This window comes from Sminthopsis crassicaudata, chromosome 5, assembly GCF_048593235.1.
Source record: "Sminthopsis crassicaudata isolate SCR6 chromosome 5, ASM4859323v1, whole genome shotgun sequence".
NCBI classification, from domain to species: domain Eukaryota; kingdom Metazoa; phylum Chordata; class Mammalia; order Dasyuromorphia; family Dasyuridae; genus Sminthopsis; species Sminthopsis crassicaudata.
The window spans coordinates 297,463,639-297,477,463 of NC_133621.1; the positions used below are offsets into that span (position 1 = coordinate 297,463,639).

The window sequence follows — 13,825 nt, forward strand, 5'->3', positions numbered from 1 at the left end:
GTGCACATACCCCAGGCCGACTGAGGGTCACAGCCCCACCCTCGCAGTTGACTCACTGGGGCCCTGGGCCCTGATTCGCTTACTCAAATGAGGAAACCCATACAAGATCGGTTAGTAGTCCACCTACCCTCAAAGATGCTGCTGGATGAAGCAGCCATTGTAAAGAGGGCTTTTGGAAAAGTAAAAGGGTCAAAAGACTAATTTCCTAAATGTTGAACGGACTGCTGGCTCTGCCTGCACACCACAATGCCAGGCCCAATCTAGGGGAGGAGCCAAACTCCTACCTACAAGGAACAGGCCCCCATATCAAAAAAATCTCTCCAAATAAGCAAGTCCTTCCTGATTTAAGATCAGAAAACAATGCTTGCGTATGTGGCGCTTCACAGCGACAGCCGGGGGGGAAGGGAGAATGCTCATTGTCTGCCACCATATCAGGGATGGCTAGCCAAGGCAAGGGCTCTGCTCTCACTGCCCCTTCTCGGCTTCCTGCAGAGAAGAATTCCAACTCCAACCAAACCAGTTGCCTTTTTAGGCCATAACTGAGCAGGATGCAACCAGAAGCTAAATTAGAACTTTCAGGAAATGATGCAATTCCAAGTAACAGAGTTGACCTAAAAACTGCTTCCAGCCCAATACATACATATACATACATGCACATTTCCCCGCCTTGACTTGGTGCTGCTCTACAAGCATACCCCACCATGCACAGGGGAATTTTGCTTCTTTCTCTCTTATGCTGGAAGAAACAGCTTTTATTATTTTTTAAAGAGGCCAAGAGGGGAAATGTTTAAGTATTTTTAAGAAAGACAAATACATAACCCAGAGTCTGTCCATTCAGACATGACCATGCTGTTTCAAATCAGAGGGAGCAAGACCTAGAATGGCTGTGGTTTTAAACAAGAGGCTTCTAAAAGGGCACAATTTCAAAGCTAAGAGCTACAGACTCTACTGTCTGCTCAGTCAAAGGTGCTTCAATATGGGGAATGGGAATGCTACCAATCTGGTTGAATCCTTGCATTAAGCAAGACCCCAGGGGGCATGATGGGCTAATGAAACAAACAAAGGGCCTGGGGTTCCAAAGCTCCAGTTCAGCTCCAGTTATGACTGGAATTTCTGTTTCTCTGGGTCTTAGTTTCTACATTTTTAAAGTCAGAATTAGACTAGACTTGGCCCTGTGGAGCTCGAAATCCCAGTCATTTATGGGCGGTCATGAAAAGGGAACATTATGATTCTGGAAATCCACTTTCTGTCCGAGATTGCTAAATCAATAAAACGGGTTGCTTTGGCCGTTGCTTCTCCATTCCATGAAGCGAGAATGAATGGCTGGTTTACCTCTCTCCTTACAATTGCTTGTTTTGTGTTAAAATGATGTCAACACATCCAGTCCCTTTTACTGAGACTCATCGGCAGAAGTGCCTAAGCCATCTGGTGGGGTAGTCCGGAGGCCCAAAGAAGCTAACGGATGTGCAGGGCCGGGCCCACCCAGCAAAATCACTTCTTCCATTGGCTTAGGCTCTGGCAACTCTCCAGAGAGGTCTGTTAAGGTAGGGCCGTAGGGGGTGAGAGCCCTTCTTCCCTCAGTAGAGGCTCCTTCCTCGGAGGGGGGAGTGGGAGGGAGGGAAGGAGGGGCTAGAGCAGCTGCTCAGGAGGCTGGTGGGGAAGGGGATGGTGGGAGAGGGCCCTGTCTAGCCCCCCCACCTCAGGAATGTTGTTTGCTTGGAGAAGGAGTTCAGACTTGTTTCCATTAGCAGTATTCCAAGCTCTTTGTGCTGATGTTTAGCAGATAAGAAAGCCAGACTGGGGAAAGGCAAGAGAGGAATTTAGCACTGAGGCTTGAAAATTCTCTCCTCCTTCACTAAACGGCTCTAGACAGACTTCTCATGACTCATCTCAACTAAAGGAACATTCCCAGAGAACATCTATGACTAGAACGGGGAGCTCTCCATCCTCCCACATGACCATGGCCACCTCCACCCTCCCTTCCTGAAGAGCATCAGGTCTGTTACACACACACACACACACACACACACACACACACACACACACACCATAATGCCTTTCTCAAAGCTTCTCTAGGACCAGAATGATTTAAGAGGTCCACTGTGAGCCTCTTTTCTTCATTATTCAGGGCAAGAAAGGATTCAACACCCTTTTTGTGACTTTAAACAATGCTTTCACTCCTGGGCCTTCATCTCCTCTCTGTGATATTGGGGAACCTGAGGCTGGGGGAGATAATCAAGATATCTGGGAAGAACACTCCCATCTGGAGGGAAAGGCCTGGGTGACCACTGAGCAAATCCTACTTCCCAGAGGCTGGTCCCTTCTAGCTCTAGCTCCTCTAGCTCCATGACTAGGCCACTTCCGGTGCAGGTGGGTGTGATGGGGGGAGGGGAGGGGGCGGAATAAGATAAGACTCAAAATCCTGGAATGCAGGGCAATCTCTACAAGAGGCGGGGTGGGACCCTAGAGCAGAGCTTCCATTCCCACCAAAAAGGCACTTTAGAGGTCACTTAAGCTGCTCCCTCGGCAAGCAGGTCATCGGTTCTTTTGGCAAACACTGAGCACAGCACTCAGGCACAAGGCACAGAACTGGGCTGGGAGGGACACAGAAGAAAGACAATTGTTCATACACATCTGTGACTGTTCCTCACTAGCTGCACACCGTAATGGGTCAAGACCTCTCTGGGGGAAGTTAAGGCCTGCTCTGTCCCAGGGTCAACACTTGGACATACCGACTTCTTTGTCTACTAGAAAGCAGATCCAAAAGGGCAGCACTTCCAAGCCGGTCCAGGGGACTGTTCTAAGTTTCCAGTCGGTAACCTCCCAATGGGATTTTTGTTGTTAGAACTCGTCCACCTTTCTCCTCCCAACAGGTCGACCGACTTTCTCCAGAGCAGAGCCCGAAAGGCAGCGTTTCTGCTGATCGAATAAATGACTTGGCACCAAACATTTGACTTTTGCTTTTAATTGGTGAGCTATTTGAAGAATGAGCCAGTGTCGTCCTCACCTGCCTAGCTCTCCAAGCTGCTCTACTATCTGCTGCTATTGCTTCCTCTCTGGTTCTGAGGGGCCAGCCCCTCATCTTCCTCCCCCATGTCCACTCCCAGGTATTGGCACTTGGCCAATAAAACACTTCCCCTCACCCTCCCGGCCCTATTTTTTTTTTCATTTGCTTTTCTCTCATTTTCTTGTTGATGACCCCCATTTTCCTGCTGGCCCCATCCCCGCCTTGGATTCATTTGAGGACTTGAAAAAATAACTTCCCATTCACATGGCTGCATGTACTTCTTGCTCATTACTGGCTTGGGGGAGGGGGAAGCCTGCAAACAGTACATTCTTCCCTTAAACAAATCCCAGCAAACTGGAAAGAACAGACCACACCAGCCTACCCCTCCCACCCCCACCTCCTGCATCATTTACCTTATATGGGTTGTCTCAGCTTAGTAAGTTTTAAGGAATTTCAGCGGCAAAGTTACTATTTAACAGCCACACACCGATCTGGAGGTACCTCAGCACATTGTGTACACCTGGCCCTGGCCGAATCCCTGCCCCGAGTCAGATGATATTTTAAGTAAATACACTGATTCAAAAGAGAGAGAAAAGTCAACTTTCAGATAAAGAGAGCAGATCATAAGATTAGGCTGAAAAGCACCTTGGAGATCACGGAAATCCAATCCTCTCACTTAGATAAAGAAACTCAGATCCAGGCAGGTTATGTAAATAACAGACAATTCTATTCGAACCCAGAGCCTGTGCCTGCAAATGGAAGACCCTGCCCTACAACACGTGAAGAAGAGAGCACCATGGGAGGGCCCACTCAGTCCCTTCTGATCCCTGAGCCATCCTTTTCCCCTTGTTTTGCTGAGCCAACAGTTTTTCTTTTCAAGCATCTGAGTATACTCTGCTGAAACCCAATGCAAAAAAAAACATATTTAAGAGATTTAATTATATAGCAGTTGCCTCAACTGGAAAGTGCAGCCAATTGGTTTTTCTGAGTTGACACTAAGATGGCTAAAAATCTGCCACGTGATTAAAGCAGCTATGGGGAAGGTCTGTCTATCCAGCCCATGACCCATCAGGGCTCAAGTATTGGATGGGCTTTTGCTCTCCCCAAGGGGAAGGAGAAGAAAACTCTTAAACCTAAGGTTACAAGGCCTCTCTCCTTTCCTAGCCGGGGCAAACCCAACTTCAGCCTGTGGCTGAAGGGAAGGGATGTTCCATGCCAGGCACTTGCTGAACTTGGTCTGCACACTACTTGTCACTCAACCTTCACAGCTTGGGCCCTACCATACGATCAACCATCTAACATCAAAAGCTCCTCCTGATGTTAGACCTTGTTTTGCAGGTCTAACATCAACATCAACATTAACATCAACTAACATCAACAGGTCCATTACCAAACAGATGACGACAGAAGGACAGATGGACATAGGCTTTCCTCAACCATCTGCCTAAAGCCTACTGGAAGCACATGTCAAGGGGGTACCTCTCACTAGGCCCCAGGGCAAGGCTGTTATTGAAGAGTTTTATCCTAAGCCGAGTAGAAATCCACATCTTTGCACCTTCTACTGATGGTTCATCCTCAGTCTGCCCCAGGAATAAGGCAAATAAATAATATTTCTTATAAATAACTCATCTAAGACACAGCCTCAAAACAAAATGGATCAACCATCCCCAGAGGCTTCGTTCTCCCACCAGCCTGGCCACTCTCTTCTGCGTTTGCTCTGCTCATCATTGTCCTTTCTAAAGGGGTGCCCCAAACCAAACTCCTGACATCATCTGCCACAACAGAGAATAGCAGCATTGTGGCTTCCCTTAAGGCCTGCCCACCCTAAGATCACAGTCCCCCTTTCTCTGACTGTTGACATAATTACACAGCTACTAGCATCCATCCTTCAGATCTTTCCACATCAACTGTTCTCCAGTGACAACGGTGATGGGGGCTGACGGGGACAAACTGGACCAATGCCAAGCGACACTTTCCTCATACTATACTCCTTTTGCACACACTAGATCTCTTTTCAATTATTTTTTAATTAAAAAGGGACATGACCAATAAAGTGAAACTAGTTGTTCTGGGCAACATAGTAGAGTAGGCAGGCACAGAACTAAGAAGCTGGAGCCAACAACTGAATCCTGCTTTAGTAGTCACTGACTTGCTAAATGAGCTTGGGCAACTTATTTTACCTTTCTGAACCTCCTCTTCTATAAAACTGCTGGACTAAGTTGCTAAAGGCAGGAAGAATTCTTTCAGTCTCGGACCAGCTCATGCTAACCGTGATTTCCTATACAGCGATAGATACCATTGCCCAACACCCTATTTGGGTTGTGCCTCAAGTCACATCTAGCCTTGTCTGAAATATAATTTTTCTCCACCTGAAGAAGACAACTTCTTCCCCAGAATTCTGCAAGGAACTTCACCTGGAGATGCATATGCTGCCCCAAGCTGTGTCTATGTGCCAAGGTGGAGCTGTCCGGAGCTTTCCAGTGCTGGCTGGACACAAGGGAAAGAATCATCAAAGTGCAAGAAAGGACCTCTGGGCCTTTCTTCAGACCTCACTTAGCAGAAAAGGAAATGGTGGGCCCAGGAGGTTGTGAGTTGTCCAAGATCATCCAGCAAGTCAGGCCAAGTAGAAAGAAGAGACTGTGGAATGTTCCACTTTCCTAAGGATCACTACAGCAAAGCAACAGTGGATAATAAGAATAAGCTCTTATATTTACAGTGGATTACAGTTATACAATTACACGCAAAATGGACCTAACAACTCTCTAAGACAGATTGGACAGATACAGTCCCCTCCTCTAATAAAAAAATAAAATAGCTTAAGAATACTACTAGTAGGTTTGTATCTCCAAAAAGATCAAAGGAATACAAAAATATGGTGGCAGAGGACTGGAAATGGCTGACGAATGGCTGAACAAGTGTGATGGAACTCTATTGTACTTTCTTTGGCAACACGGCCAAAATGTCATCATGTGTACAGTGATACAGTGCTTCCCTCTTCAAGGACTGGGAGAGAGAAGCAAGAGGGCTCATTAAAAGTCAATGGTTTTTATAGTTTTTTACATTTAATGGGAAATGTTAAATCAAATAAATTAATATTTTAAAATTAAATAATTACTATTTTTTAAAGCAGCATAAGAAACAGTTGCTTTTTTTCTTTTATTTTAAGAGGTTTACTGAATAGGAGGAGGAAAGAAATCTATTTGCAACTAAGGGTGATACAAAAACAGCCCTAAGGATGGATGGAAAACTTTCAGTAATTAAAATTGGGAAGGTAAATGACTCTCTCAAGTTCACATAGTTAATGAAAGAAGTCTTCTGTCTCCTGTTCCAATGTTTCTTCCAAACACATTCACAGGTCAAAACATGAACAGGTCAATGGTTATACCCAGGAGGGAAATGAAAGCCAAGTTTTTTCAATGGGGATGGCAGCTACAAAACAAATCTTGCTTTAAACAAAACGTCAAAACAATAATCTCCCACACTCCCAAAACACAACGACATTATACAACTTCACAAACAATATGGACAAGTCAAGAATTCAAAGATGAAATAGGACCTAAAGCAAACATACAATCCTAGAAGAAAATGCCTTGGACTAGGGGTCAGAGTACTTGGATTCAAATGCCCTCTTTGGTATGGACCACTTGCAAGTTAATTCCCTTTTTTTTTCCCCCTTTTTTTGGGGAGGGGAGGGAGGGGGGAATTGACTGAAAAAAATCTGTGGTCTGGTCCAGATCTCAACAGAAGATCTTAAGATCCTGAAACAGAAGACAAAAGGGTTTTATACATCCTTTAGGGCAGGGACCATATCTTATTTGCATCTTTCAGACTATCCCTACAGATTAAAAACCCAGAAGAGGGGGGAGGGGGCAGGATCAGTGGATAGAATAAACCCAAGTTCAAATCCAGCCTGACACTAACTTGGAGATCCTGGGTAAATCACTTAATGACTATCTGCGTCAGTTTCTCCTTCTGTAAAACAGAATAATCAATAGTACCCAGGATTTATTGTGAAGACAAAAATTCTCCATGTTTATTTAATAATATAATAATAATAATAATAATAACTTTAGATGGGCCAGAGAAATACTTGCTGGTGAAACACCAACTAAACCAAGTAATAAAACCAAACCATAAAGTAACAAAATCAGGCTGGTGACCAACCTGTGGAGGGAATCTAAGGGTCAAATTTATAAATAAGCATGTAGTGGGAAGAGCACTAGCCTGAGGAGCTGCGTCAGAACCTCCCTTTTCACATTTATTAGCTCTAATGTAAGCCTGGGCAGGTCATTTCACCCATTTCCTTGTTTGTAAAATACCTGCAACTTGGTATTTCACTGACTGGTTCTGAGGACAGCGCTATGTAAACAGTCATGGGTGAGCTGCTGCTACTGCGGCCATTGGTGCTATTACCAAGAAGCCACATGTGGCAATAAGCAAAGAAGTTCCAAGTTTACCTTCTGGTCAAGGTAAGTTTTGGAAAGAACAGTCTCTAAACCAATCCCTCTCAAGTATCCCAAGACTAGGCTGGCACAAGTCAAAGCTAAGATAAATTACAGCCTGGTTCAGGGCTTTTTTAATAAAGAGGAGAGAAAAAACATTTCTGTTTGTCTGGATTTGGGGTATACCCTGAACTCGAATGTATTTAATGAATCATGGAAGAAAACTCCCCCAACAAATGCAATATTTGACTACTGGAATGTTCATGCCCCTCGATTCTCCATTTTTGTCAAGTGAAATGATGTTGGTAGCCAGCAGCCCTGGGTTTATGGATTGAGCTGGCTACCTCTTGCTGTGTCAGACAATGTTGGGCAAGTCATTTCTTTTCTAAAGGTCAATGTCTAGATCTATAGAGCAAGGGTAGCTGGATTAAATGGGCTTTACAATCCTTCCCAGGTGTGACAGCACAACTTTCTGTGACTCAGCTAATGGGGAGTATATAAGATTCGGCCCAAAAAGGCTGAAATAATGAGGGTGTCCTGGATATGATAGTAAATATCCACTGAAGGCCCACACTGTGGGATTACTTTTCAGCAGAAAAGAGAACACATGTGTACTTTCTCACTCTCACAAGAAGCAGCAAGGATAATAGAAAGTCAGCCTCTGAACTGGGGAAAGCTGTGTCCTGGATCTATGGCCCTGGTTAAGCTCAGATTTTGAACACAAAGCTCAAAGCCAAGAAGACAGATAGTGCTGCTTCGAATAGGTGGAGAGCATTTCCCCGCTGAGAGTCACCGATACCAATGGATTATGGCTTCCTTCTTCACAGGGCAAGAGCCCACAGAACACTCTCTCCCTACCCTCTTTCTTTTTCTTGAAGGATGCTCACTTTAAAGCAAATCCAGGAGATTTTCATGGGCTTGAAGGACAAAGGCAGGCCATTCCACCCAAGAGCATAATATTGCCTCTGATTGCTTTACTACATGCAAAGAATGATCTGTGGTCATGAGGGAAAGGAAAGGGGGAACCCCATTTCCCTCAACCCCTATCAGTCACAGCCAGGATCACACTCTGGTCCTGAAAAGACTAAAGAGATACCTGGGAACAGAGGGAAGGACTTCAGTAGGGGCTGAAAGCAAACATTTCTCACTTAAATAAGACCCACAATAGGACAGGGAAACCTTTGGGGAGGCACTAAGAGATAAGGTTCATATTTCAAAGGAATGAACAGAGCATGAAGACCTTGGTGGTCACTTTGCCCAATTGCCTCCCTGAGCCCAGAATTAAAGTCCACTATAAGCCAGCAATATTTCAGGGAAGGTCTTAGCATCATTAAAAGCACCCTGCCATTTCTCAATGACATTCCAAGCCTCTTCTTTCCCCGTAAATTGCAGATCACACTTATTGTCCATTCCCAGTCTTGGAACATCACTGACTCAAACTTCTAAACAATGTTTTCCCAATGGATGTCTAAGAGTCAAACCAAAAAGGAAATGTTCCTGAGAAATAAGGATGTTATCAGGAAGATATATGAATAAAGAGAGAATGTCCTGTGGGGGCAAGCCGGTTATTCCACCAGGATCCAGACAATAAGGAAAAGTGAATATGCTGGGAGGATCTCTGGTGCAGAACTGAGATCAAGAGTAAAATGGTTGTGTGGGTTACAGCACTCACAAGTGTTCCACATCAATCAGAATTCAGATCCAAGTGGGTCAAGATTGGCAAAGTCTGGGATAAAGTACTAGAGAAAGATAATAAAGAGGAAAATGCCCATCCCTGCCCTCTAGGAGGGTAGTCTATTTCAATGCAAAGGAATAGAAGAGGGTGGAATTTGGAGCCAGAAGATCAGGGTTCAAATTCCAACTCTTCCACTTCCTGCCACTACTTCTAGCCTTAGGCCAGAGTGTATTCAGTTATCTGGTAAGAGTAGATAATCTTGAAGGCCTCCACCAGTGCTAAATCCTATGACCCACACCCAAGCTAAAGACATAGTGTGTGTGTCTCTCTCTCCCCCTTTTCTCTAGTCCTCTCCCCATCCTGCTTTTCCACTCATTGGAGTCAGAGAGCTGGACCACTCCCTTCAGTCTGGCCTTCCTTATCAGATTGTCATGAATTGCGGTCAGGTTCGAGAACTTCAGACCAAAGAAAGTCATCAGATAAATAATCCAGCTAGATGCTTTGATCTCTTCCCTTTAACCTTAATCAGTAAACTAAAACATTCTTTAAATTCCTAGTAGAAACCAAAACACAAGAAAATTCAACCACTAGTTCACCCAAGGACAATTAAATTTAAAAAAATAATCACCAGGGGGTGGGGTTTTGATAACTAGTATGGCTCAACTGATAGAGCACTGGCCCTGGAGTCTGGAGGACCTGAGTTCAAATGTGGCTTCAAGCAATTATCACTTACTAGCTGTGTGACCCTAGGCAAGTCACTTACCCCCCCCCAAAAAAAAAATCACTGAGGTATTATTCACCCTTCACCCCCAAGAAGCCTGTCTGCTCAACTGGATCTGAAATTTTCTTCTTCCTTTTGGCAAGGGCTGCTCAGGAAGCTGGCGAGGATGCTGAAGGAAGCCCAGATGAGATAGATTCCCAAGGCGAGAGGCCCTTCTGGCTCAGCAGGGCCTCAGCTCTTCAGTTAGCACCTCCAGTACAATGAGGTATTTCTCAATGGCTACTGCTTGGCCCATCCCCACCCACTCCACACAGCAGTAAATGGGAAAAAGTCAGTGGGCGAGCAGCGGCATTTTGTCCATCAGTAAAGCTCTCTGGCAGGGTGCTTGGCCTTGGAAGACTTGCCTCCTAAAAAGCTGAGGGGCCCTTAAAAGTAAGAAGACTGGCAGGGTCTCAGACCAGTCTCCTCTCTGGCTTGAGCAACCAGACAAGTCTTGGCTTGAACACAAAGGACTGTGCTTTATAGTGAGGCCATAAAGTTAGTAACATGCACAAGGTCTGGGAAATAAATAGCCAAGGATCATTCAGGCAGCAGTGAGGAAAGTGTGTGGCCAAAAAGAGGAGGGGAAGGGAAAGAAAAGGACAGAAGTTGGAGAGAGACAGTCAGAAAGTCAGGGATGGGCTGCCACCCCATGTCTGGGCGTGGAATCCGAATTTTTTATGATCAGGACCAATATCCCCTTAGGGGACTGTTGTTTCTCATTAGCACAGAGGCATCCTCAGAAGAACAAGAGATGTGCCCACAAGCAAAAACTTTTCAGAGGGGAGAACACATTCTTGATAGTCACTCTAAAATCAAGACATAAAATTCTCCCTCTTAAGAAGGCAGAACAAGTAGCAGAATCCTACTGCAAGAGGCCTTCAGGCTCATTGTTCTGCAGGGGGCCTCTAGGATAAGCCAGATGCAAGAGAAGGTGTGGATATTTGTGGAAGATGGGAGGCTTCTGATAAGCCAAATCTCATCACTCCTTCCCCACCTCCAGACACTAGGTCTAAGGGAAATAGAAACTACTTTCATCAAGACTGAAAAAGTTCTTCTCTAGGTGCATTGAAAAAAAAAAAAATCAATTCATTTGCTATATACTATTATGTGCTATGCTGGGTAATATATGCGAAGGTTTACAAAATACTTTAAATATCTCTCACAATAACTGACAAAGAGGAAGCACTAGTTTCTTTCATCATATATAAAATGAGGATGAGACTTAAATTGATTTAATTGACTTATCAAATTCAGGACTTACATCCCAGGTCTTTAAGATCAAAGCTTTCTCCCCAACACTAATCAAGTGAATACTTAATTTTCAAACCTCAAGATGGGCAGCCAGATTAGCAAGAAATATGGCAACTAGCCTCAATCATAACTGAAGAAAAGATGAAGCCCAATGAGTCAAAACAAGAAAGGGTTAGATAAGTTTGACGCAAATGGATGGGACTCTGGACCCGAAATGACTCCCACTTACTAGTTTTGTGACTAACCATAGGCAAAGTACACTCCTCTATTGAGTCTTCACCCATAAAATGAAGAACAGTGAGCTGAAGGATCCTTCTAGTGATGGTCTTGTTCTCCAGGCTAAGGCAGAGGTGATTTTCAAATGGGTGACATTCCTGCACATAGCCAAAATCAGATTAAAAGGCAATTGGGAAATAAAAACATAATGAAACACAGATTACATTCTAAAACTCAGTCAATACGAGGCCTAAAGGGGATGACTGGGTTAGCTTGAATTTACTAATATAGCAAACTAGAATTTGCCTATACATATAGCATAGAATACATAGTTATATATTGATAATATATTTCTAATTGAATTTGACATTGCTGGTCTAAATCATCCACCAGGAAGCTCTAAAATTCCAAGGTCTCTACTTCTGACCTTCCATTATCTAATACTTATCTAAAATAACATCCAAACACTATACTCAAAAAGCCCCAATCCAGCTCTGGTATCAATGTCACTCTTTCCCCCCAATCAAACAGTGCATGGTAGCTCTCATTTCTCACACAAAAAAAGAATTTAACAGCTCAGTGCTCTCTAGGGGAAAAAAGCATTCAGACAAGACTAACATTTGTGGGTTTAAAAAAGGACAAACTGATCAACAGCCACATGAAAAAATGCTCCAAATCACTATTGATTTAAGGAGAACTAAAACATTCAGAGAAACCATCTCGCACATACCAGGAATAATAAGTGCTGGAAAGGATATGGAAAAACGGGACATTCTTGCATCACTGGTGGAGCTGTGAACAGGTCTGACCATTCTGGAGAACAATTTGGAACTATGCCCAAAGGGAATACCCTTTGACTCAGCAATACCATTACTTGGTCTGTACCCCAAAGAAATCAGAGAAAAAAGGAAAAGTACTCAAAACATACAGAAAAACATTTATAGAAGCTTTTTTCAATAGTATTTTATTTTTCCAAACACATAATTTACAACATTTGTGTATGCAAGATTTTGGGCTCCAAGTTTATTTCCCCTCCCTCATCTCCAAGACAGAACTTTGATATATAGTTATACATGTGAAATCCTTTTAAACATAATTCCATATTTGTCATTTTGTGCCAGGAAAAAAATCAGACCAAAGCGGGGAAAAAAACCACAGAAAGAAAAGACAAACAAAAAAGATGAAAATACTCATTCAGTCTCCATAGCCTCTTGGTAAAGGGCGTAAGATGTTGGTCAATTATTGCATTTCTTTTTATGGTGGCAAAAAATTGGAAACTGAAGGGATGCTCATCAACTTGGGGAACAGCTAAAAAAGGGTGTGGTATGAGTGTGATGAAACACCATTGTGCAATGAGAAATTATAAAGCAGGATCGTTTCCTAGGAACTGATGCAAAGTGAAGGATGCAGAACCAGAAGATAGTATACAGTAACAATATTGTATGATGATCAACTGTGAACGACTTAGCTATTCTCAACAATCCAGCAAACTAAGACAATTCTAAAGGCTCCATGACAAAGGATGGTATCTATCCACTTCCAGAGAGCTGACGGGACTCTTGAGTACACAGTAAAGTATGCGTTTTTCCCTTTTATGTATCTTGTTTTTTTATTGCGTCTGGCAACATGGCTAACATGAAAATGCATGACTTCACATATATAAATGACATATTCTTGTCTTCTCAATGGGTTAGGGGGAGGATGGCAAGGAGAGGAAAAATTTATAACTTTAAAATTAAAATTTTTTTTTAAATAAAAGGACAAGTTGGTCCCTAAGCATCAAATGGGGAAAAACAGGAAGTCTTCTAAAACAGTGAGGTGACACAGTGGCTAGAGCACTGGACCAGCAGGCAGGGAGACCTAAATTCAAATCTGGCTACAAATATTTATTAGCTATGTGACCTGAACAAGTCACATTATCCTATTTGCCTCAGTTTCCTCAACTGTAAAATAAGGAAAACAAAAGCATCTCCCCCTCCCCAAGGTTATTGTGAAGACCAAATAAGAAAATATTTGTAAAGCACCTAAGCATAATGCTTGGCACATAGCAGATGCTTAAGAAATTTCTAAGTGGAGAAGTTTCAAGGCAAGAGGGAAACTCTCTTCTCAACTTGTGCAAGAGCAAAGTTTCTCTTGCTTCCCTCTTTGTTCTTCCCATCCCCTAACCCACAAGGAAAGTATAGACAGACATGAGGGCAGGATGGGGAGGAGTGGTCAGCAAGTCTGTTGCAGGAATTTATCTTCTTCATGCCTCTCTTGCCTCACCTTCTTGATCCTTGTGACTATCTTCCTGACTATCAGTCCCAGAGCATCACGGAACCTGCCTCCTAAGAGCCTACCATACTCCACTGACAAGGATTTTCTGGCTCTCAGGATGGAACTCTAGAAAAGGCACACAATTGAGTAACACTTTCTGTCTTTGTGCTTGTGACATGGAGCCTCTTTCTCGTAATGGAGTATGCATTGGTATT

General features: G+C 43.5%; 1 protein-coding gene across 2 annotated transcripts in view; it reads right to left on the bottom strand.

Moving 5' to 3' along the window:
• The window catches only part of MYH9 (myosin heavy chain 9), a 79,518-nt gene that overhangs the window by 53,043 nt on the left and 12,650 nt on the right, over positions 1–13,825 (bottom strand). Inside the window, exon 1 of one of the 2 annotated variants that reach the window (XM_074271575.1) lies at positions 3,421–3,495. The exons of the other annotated variant lie outside the window; for it this stretch is intronic. The gene's annotated coding sequence lies outside the window, so the exon portion shown is untranslated. Of the gene's footprint in view, positions 1–3,420; positions 3,496–13,825 lie in introns of those variants that run through there. 2 annotated transcript variants of the gene reach the window in all.